We start from the raw sequence: 7,288 nt of genomic DNA, 5'->3' as shown, positions 1-7,288 counted from the left end.
AAGAATTTTAGAAGGATTCTGAGTGCTGCCTGGATGTATAGAGGTGTGGGGCCATCCCCTGGGGCATGGAGAACATACCAGGGACCACACGTCCAAAGAAAAAGGCGTCTTTCTCCTCTATAGTCAGTAGCCCCTCAGCTAAGGGTTTAAGTATTTTCCAATTATCTGTCCAGCTTCCTTGTAAATAAAACATTCCTGTATCATGGTTGAGTCAAGCAGATCACCTACCCACTGTTTCATCACTAGCGCTGTCATGGAAGAAGGCAAGACTTTTTGTTACCTTATCATCCAATGGCTAATATGTTTGATGAATTTTTTTTTATCTTTTTAAATTTTTTTACGTTTAAGCTTTTTAAATTTTCATTAAGTGGTTTACCAAGAAGAGCTTAAAAGGAGCTGAGGAGATGGCTGAGGGGGTAAAGGCACTTTGTTGCCAAGTCTGATAAACTGAGTTCAGTCCCTGGAATGTACATGGAAAACACACACACACACTCACACAAGTACACATGCATGCACGCACACATGCATGCACTAGCTAAAAGGACATTGAGCCTATAATTAGTGATCCTAGAGAAGCTAAATAAGAAGGAGAACCCAAAGAAAAACATATAGGCAGTCTCCTGAATATTAACCTTCATCAGGCGATAAAAGGAGACAGAGACAGAGATCCACATTGGAGCACCGGACAGAAATCTCAAGGTCCAAATCAGGAGCAGAAGGAGACGGAGCACGAGCAAGGAACTCAGGACCACAAGGGGTGCACCCACACACTAAGACAATGGGGATGTTCTATCGGGAACTCACCAAGGCCAGCTGGCCTGGGTCTGAAAAAGCATGGGATAAAAATGATTTTTTTTAAAAAAATAATAGCTTAGGGAAGGATGGGAGGGTGTGTAGAGGGAGTGGGAGGAGGGGAGTGGGAATTTAGATTGATATTTTTTGAAGTAATAAAACAATGCAAAAAAGAATAGCTTAAACCTGGCGGTAGTAGCATCCACCTTTAATCCCAGCACTCACAAGGCAGAGTCAGGCAGATCTCTGTGAGTTTGAGGCCAATCTGGTCTACAGAGCAAGTTCCAGGACAGCCAGGGTTGTTACACAGAGAAATCCTGTCTCAGGGAGGGGGAGAATAGTTTAAAGGCGAAGCCAAATCATGAAGCAGTTTTATAGCACCGAGGATAGAACCTGAGCCCCACAAGCCCCAAACGAGTGCTGTGCCACTGAGCTCCAGCCTCAGCCCAGCACCAACTGAATGATAGGAAAACTGATAAAACTCTCTGGGCCATTGTGTGATATTAACCAAACTGGCCCCAGCAAGAGAGCTCCAGCAATGCATCCCATCTTCTCTGTGGTGCTGATTTGTGTGTTGTGCAAGAACAGAATTTATGAAACTTCTATTTTACCATTGGAAAAAGGACACAAGAATGAAACAGTTTAAAAACGGACAGAAGCCAGGGATGTGGTTCAGTTGGTAGAGTGCTTGCCTAACCTGAAGAACTACGTAACTTCAGCATGGCGTGCCTGGGAGCTGGTAGCAGGAGGAATAGAAGTTTAAGGTCATTTCCCTTACGTAACTATTTCAAGACAAGCCTGGGATTCTCAAGACTTTAAAAACAAATAAACAGAGAGAGAGAGAGTGTGAGGAAAGGAGGGAGGGAGGGAGGGAGGGAAGGAAGGAAGGAAGGAAGGAAAGACTGAAAAACTGAACTGAAAGACTGGGATATAGTTTAGTGACAGGTTGTTTGTTTAGTATGTACAGGGCCATGGGCTCAATTACAGTTACCAGTAAAGAAAAAAAATTATTAATAATCCAGGTTCACTGTCACACCCCTGTAATGCCCACTAGAAAGGCCCAAAAAGGATGATTTTGAGTTCAAGGCCACTTTGAAAAGTATGAAAACCCTTCTCTTAAAACAATAAATATGAAGTAGAGAATGGCTGTTGTAGGAGCTGCAGGCTACGTTCCTGGCACCCGGCCGCCCGAACGGCTAGCTTTACCCAAAATAATTACACAGAAACTAATCTTTTAAACACTGCCTGGACAATTAGTTCCAGCCTCTTATTGGCTAGCTCTTACATATTGATCTAACCCATTTCTAATAATCTGTGTAGCCCACAAGGTGGCTTACCAGGAAAGATTTTAACCTGCGTCTGTCTGGAGTGGGAGAATCATGGCGACTGCCTGACTCGGCTTTTTTCTCCCAGCATTCTGTTCTGTGTAATCTGCCTACCTAATTTTCTGTCCTATCAGGCCAAGCAGTTTTCTTTATTAGTTAACCAATGGAAGCAACAGATAAGATACAAGACCCACCTCCATAATTTTCCCCTTTTTCTGTTTAAACAAAAAAAGAAAGGCTTTAACTTTAACATAGTAAAATTATATATAAAAAACAGTTATCAAGTAAGAATTACAGTTGCAATATTTTATATACTTTATCTTTTATTATAACTAAGGAAAACTATAACTATCTATTTTTCAACTCCATCAAAGACTCCAGAAGGATATAATATTACCTAAGCAAACAAGAAATCCAAAACTCTAGAAATGACAGAGGCATCTCGCTGCCTGGACAGTCACCCAAAGTTCCTCTGTACCGTTGGGGCATCCATCTTTGGCCTTCAGGCCCATAGTATCCAGAAGACATTTTTATGAAGCAGGAAATTTTAAAGACAATTTAGTCACTTCTGCTGTGTCCTGTAGAATGTCTCACAGACTTTCATGAATCAGGAACCCCGAAAGACCATCTCACCATTAGGCAAGTTCAGCAGTTCTCTTTCTGCAGGTTCTTTGTGTCCAGTTTATGCAACAGTCCAGGAAAGAGCAGTTTCTTGCCCAAATGGCTATCAAACTCCATAAGGAGCCTCTTTGAAGTCCATCCTTCTCTTGAAGTACATTGGTGCTGCCAGGAGCAGATGTGTCTCATTGTCATGAAAAGTCCTAAGTTATTAAAACATTAAATGCCATATTCTGTAGTCTTTGAAAGATATGAAGAATGCCCATCTAACTGAAATATATATCTATATATCTAGAAAATCTAACATGACTACAAGCTTGACTATTATCAATGATTATCCATCAACAACCTTTATTTCCTAATTATATGTTACATTATAAAAATGAACTATACAATCACAATACCTTAATCAAGATCAGAAATACATATACATATAACAAAATTGACCTTAAAATCCACACCAATGCAAATTATTTATATCTATATCATATCCCCCTTTAAATGTAAAAGAACATTTATAAACAATATTTGGGAGCATGGGCACAGTTTTTTTTCTCCAAACTGCTTTCTGCTAAATGGGGGCGCTGTAATTTGGGTCTTTTATGGGACACCCTGTCTGTTAGGTTCATTTTAGTCGGCAATTGAGCAAAGTAATTTTTTGAGGGTGTTCACAGCAACCTTTCAGGAGGGCGTGGTCTATCATACCATATTGGGATAGAAGCAATCCACAGGGTCTCATCCTCTGTGAAAACAAAAGAAGACCCTCTCCAAAGCATCATATCCTTAGACCCAAATTCTGAAGTTATACCCTCATGATATCTGTTCTGGTTCCACTTGGCAGCCCATATAATGAAATATCTCTCTGTACTTAGCTCCTTTACAGTCAAAAATTTTAAAGAAAACACAATAATACAAAGAATCCAGACTCTCTGTGAATTTTTCATTTTTACGTGGCTTATTTTTCTTTATTTCTCTTAATCTATAACTATCTGTACTCTGTCTCTTTAAAGACTTTACCTTTTTTTAAACCATTAACTTTATTCTCTCTCTATATATTTTTTTCTTCTCTCTCTCAAGCCTATGTATATTTATCCAACATTGTGATCCATTTATAGGTCTTTTATGTCTGAAATCTGTTTTATTGTGAATCTGTAATTTTTTTACTATCTAGGAGCACTTTGTTTTGCACTTTTAAATCGTTAAGCGCTTAAGAATCTAAGTTGTGACATTCCTAGGTCAAAAACAGGTACTGCCTGCTTGCCCCGCCCGGTCCAACATAGCGGAGCTGCTTGTGCCTCTGATCCTTGCACATTACACTAGTAGCGTGGTGGAGCTGCTTGTGCCTCTGAGCTACAGCATGCAATTACTTCCTTTTAGGCACACAGTGAGTCTAGTTGCCATCAAACAAATCATAGCACTTTACTCCAAATGCTCCTTTCAAGAGTCAAGAACTCAAGAACAATGGCAATGGGTTTTTGATCCTACTGCACGTACTGGCTTTGTGGGAGCCTAGGCTGTTTGGATGTTCACCTTACTAGACCTGGAAGGAGGTGGGAGGTCCTTGGACTCCCCACAGGGCAGGGAACCGGTTCTGCTCTTAGGGCTGATGAGAGAGGGGGAGTTGTTTGGGGGAGGGGGAGGGATGTGGGAGGCGGTGGCGGGGAAGAGACAGAAATCTTTAATAAATAAATAATAAAAAAATAAAATAAAAAAAGACTCTGTCTCCCGCAGGAGCCAGACAGAGATTGCAATGGCGGCACAGTCCAGGAAGTGGCAGTTTAAAACCGCAGCCTTTTATGTTGTGGATGCTGAGTTAGGAAATTTTCTCTGTGGCACACCACCCACAAACAGCAAAAAGCTGCGTTAAACTCTGTTTTTTGTGTGTTTAAAATTAAGCTCTCTCAGGTTTTTAAGTGGATTTAAAACGTTGGGCACCACTGTTGAAGGAGCAGCGGGCTACGTTCCTACCTGGATCCCACACGGCTAGCTTAGCCCTGGAAATAATTACATGGAAACTGTATTCTTTTAAACACTGCCTGGCCCATTAGTTCCAGCCTCTTATTGGTTAGCTCTTACATATTGATCTAACTCATTTCTAATAATCTGTGTAGCACAAGAGGTGGCTTACCAGGAAAGATCTTGACCTGCGTCTGTCTGGTGTAGCGGCTTAAATGAAGGCAGACAGAAATTGTAATAATATATACAGCTTTAATTGAAAAAGAGACTTACAGAACCAGAGGTTCCAGCAGAGAACAGGAAAGCAGAAGGGGCGGGGGAGAGCACACCAGCAATATTTATTAGTAAAAAATATCCTCAGGCCACACCGCCCTACAAGCAAGGTGATTGGCTGGGGCTACCCCTACAGTCTGGAGTGGAAGAATCATGGCGACTGCCTGACTTGGCTTTTTTCGCCCAGCAATCTGTTCTGTCTACTCCGCCTACCTAATTTTCTGTCCTATCAGGCCAAGCAGTTTTCTTTATTAGTTAACCAAAGAAAGCAACAGATAAGATACAAGACCCACCTCCATCAAATGGCATAAAATAAAAAGACAAGCATGTTGGCACACACCTATAATATCACTTACTCAGGAGCCTGAAATATGAGGATCTTGGGTTCAAGGCTAGCCAGGGGCAACATAGATCCACTCTCAGAAATGATAAAATAAAATGATGGGAAAACTCTATCTACTTCAGTCCAAGCTTGTTTGTTCTAACAAGACCCATGGAGTAATCGAGAAAAATCAGAATTCTTGGCCAGTTAAGGCCCAGAAGGAATGGTTGTCTGTGTTGAACTGTGCTGCTATTCTGTGTCCAATCTGACAGTCTCTATTCACAGGAAACACACTACACTTAAGCCAAAGGCACAAGTTCCCTTTCCAAGTCAGTTCTTGCCCTCAGCCTGGCTGCATAGCTTGCTCTCTAGAGAACTGGACTGGGCTATCTTTAAAGAAAGCTAGTCCCTATCTGGAGTTGCTCCAGAGTCTCGAGTAAACCCACAGCTGTGAGTTTCTGCTTCTTCCCCTCTGGGATCCATTCTGGCTCCTTTGAGTTTTCCAGGGCCAAGTGTGGTTCCCTAGAAAGTTCTCCCAGTGACAAAATGAAGGTCTAGGAAATGGAGAAATGTGCCTTTTAAACTCATGGGTTCCCCAAATCCATGACACCACCTTCTTACATTTTGATTTCTTCATACCCAGGAAAGATTGAGGGAGGCTCGGAGGAGAGACTTGACCATGGTCATCTCAAAGTGGATGTGTATAGTAGTTGAGAAGCCTTGCCATCTCCACACTTCCTTCTACCACTCTCCAGAGTTTTGCTTACCAATTGTCCCATTCCGACCTATAGTCACACCAATTGACCACCTTCGTTTCCCTTCCACGTATACACATGTATGTCCTAGCACATGACACTGGTGCATTGAAGAGCACTGGAAAAAAAATTCTTACATCTATTGAAGTGCGGTGCCCCCCCCCCAAATTGTACCTCATTGCAAATATTGCTTCTTAGAAGTAAGTATCAACAATGTCCGAATGCTTAAAGTTCAGCAAAATTAAGTCCTCAAAATAGCTCATTTGCTCTAAATCCAATGATTCTATAAATACCTGGCTTCTTTTGGATGCTAGAGTGTAGTAATAAGGGTGGTGGGGCTGCATCCCCCAGCACCCTGGCTGCCCACATGGCTAGCTTATGCCCCGAGATAACAACACACAAACTGTATTCATTTAATCACTGCTTGGCCCATTTCTATCTAGCCTCTTCTAGGCTAATCTCACATATTAATTTAGCCCATTTCTAATCATCTGTGTTGTGCCCCTAGGTGTGCTTACTGGGAAGATTTTAGCCTATGTCCATCCTGGGTCGGAGCTTCATAGCGTGCGTCTGCCCAGAAGCCAGGAGCATGGCGTCTCTCTCAGGCGTCTGCTCCCGAGAGGAGCGCTGTGGAGTCTGAGCTCACTTCCTCTTCCTCCCAGCGTTCTGTTCTGTTTACTCCACCCACCTATGTTCTAACCTATGAAATGCGCAGTTTCTTTATTATAATTAACCAAGGCAGTTTCTTTATTATAATTAACCAATGACCTTCCTCCATCATTTCCCCTTTTTTCGGTTTAAACAAAAAAAAAAAAAGGCTTAAACTTAACATAGCAAAATTACATATAACAAAACAGTTATCAAGTAAAAGTAACAATAATCTTTATCATAACTAAGGAAAACTATAACTATAACTAACTATTCTTAACTACATCAAAGATTCCAGAAAGATACAATACTACCTAAGCAAACAAGAAAAAAGCAACTTTTAAAACTCTAGAAATGACAGAGACATCTCGCTGCCTGGACAGTCACCCAAAGTTCCTCTGTACCGTTGGGGCATCCATCTTCAGCCTTCAGGCCCATGGTATCCAGCAGACATTTCCATAAAGCAGGAAAATTCAAAGTCCAGTTCAGTCACTATCTGTTGTGTCCTGCAGAATGTCTCACAGACTCTTTCATGAATCAGGAACCCCAAAAGATCATCTCACCTTAGGCAAGTTCAGTAGTCCTCTCTCTGTGGGTTT

This window comes from Microtus oregoni, unplaced genomic scaffold (genome assembly GCF_018167655.1).
Source record: "Microtus oregoni isolate MIOR12 unplaced genomic scaffold, Mior012 000701F_000, whole genome shotgun sequence".
Classification (NCBI taxonomy): Eukaryota; Metazoa; Chordata; class Mammalia; order Rodentia; family Cricetidae; genus Microtus; species Microtus oregoni.
This window is presented reverse-complemented; position numbering follows the sequence as displayed.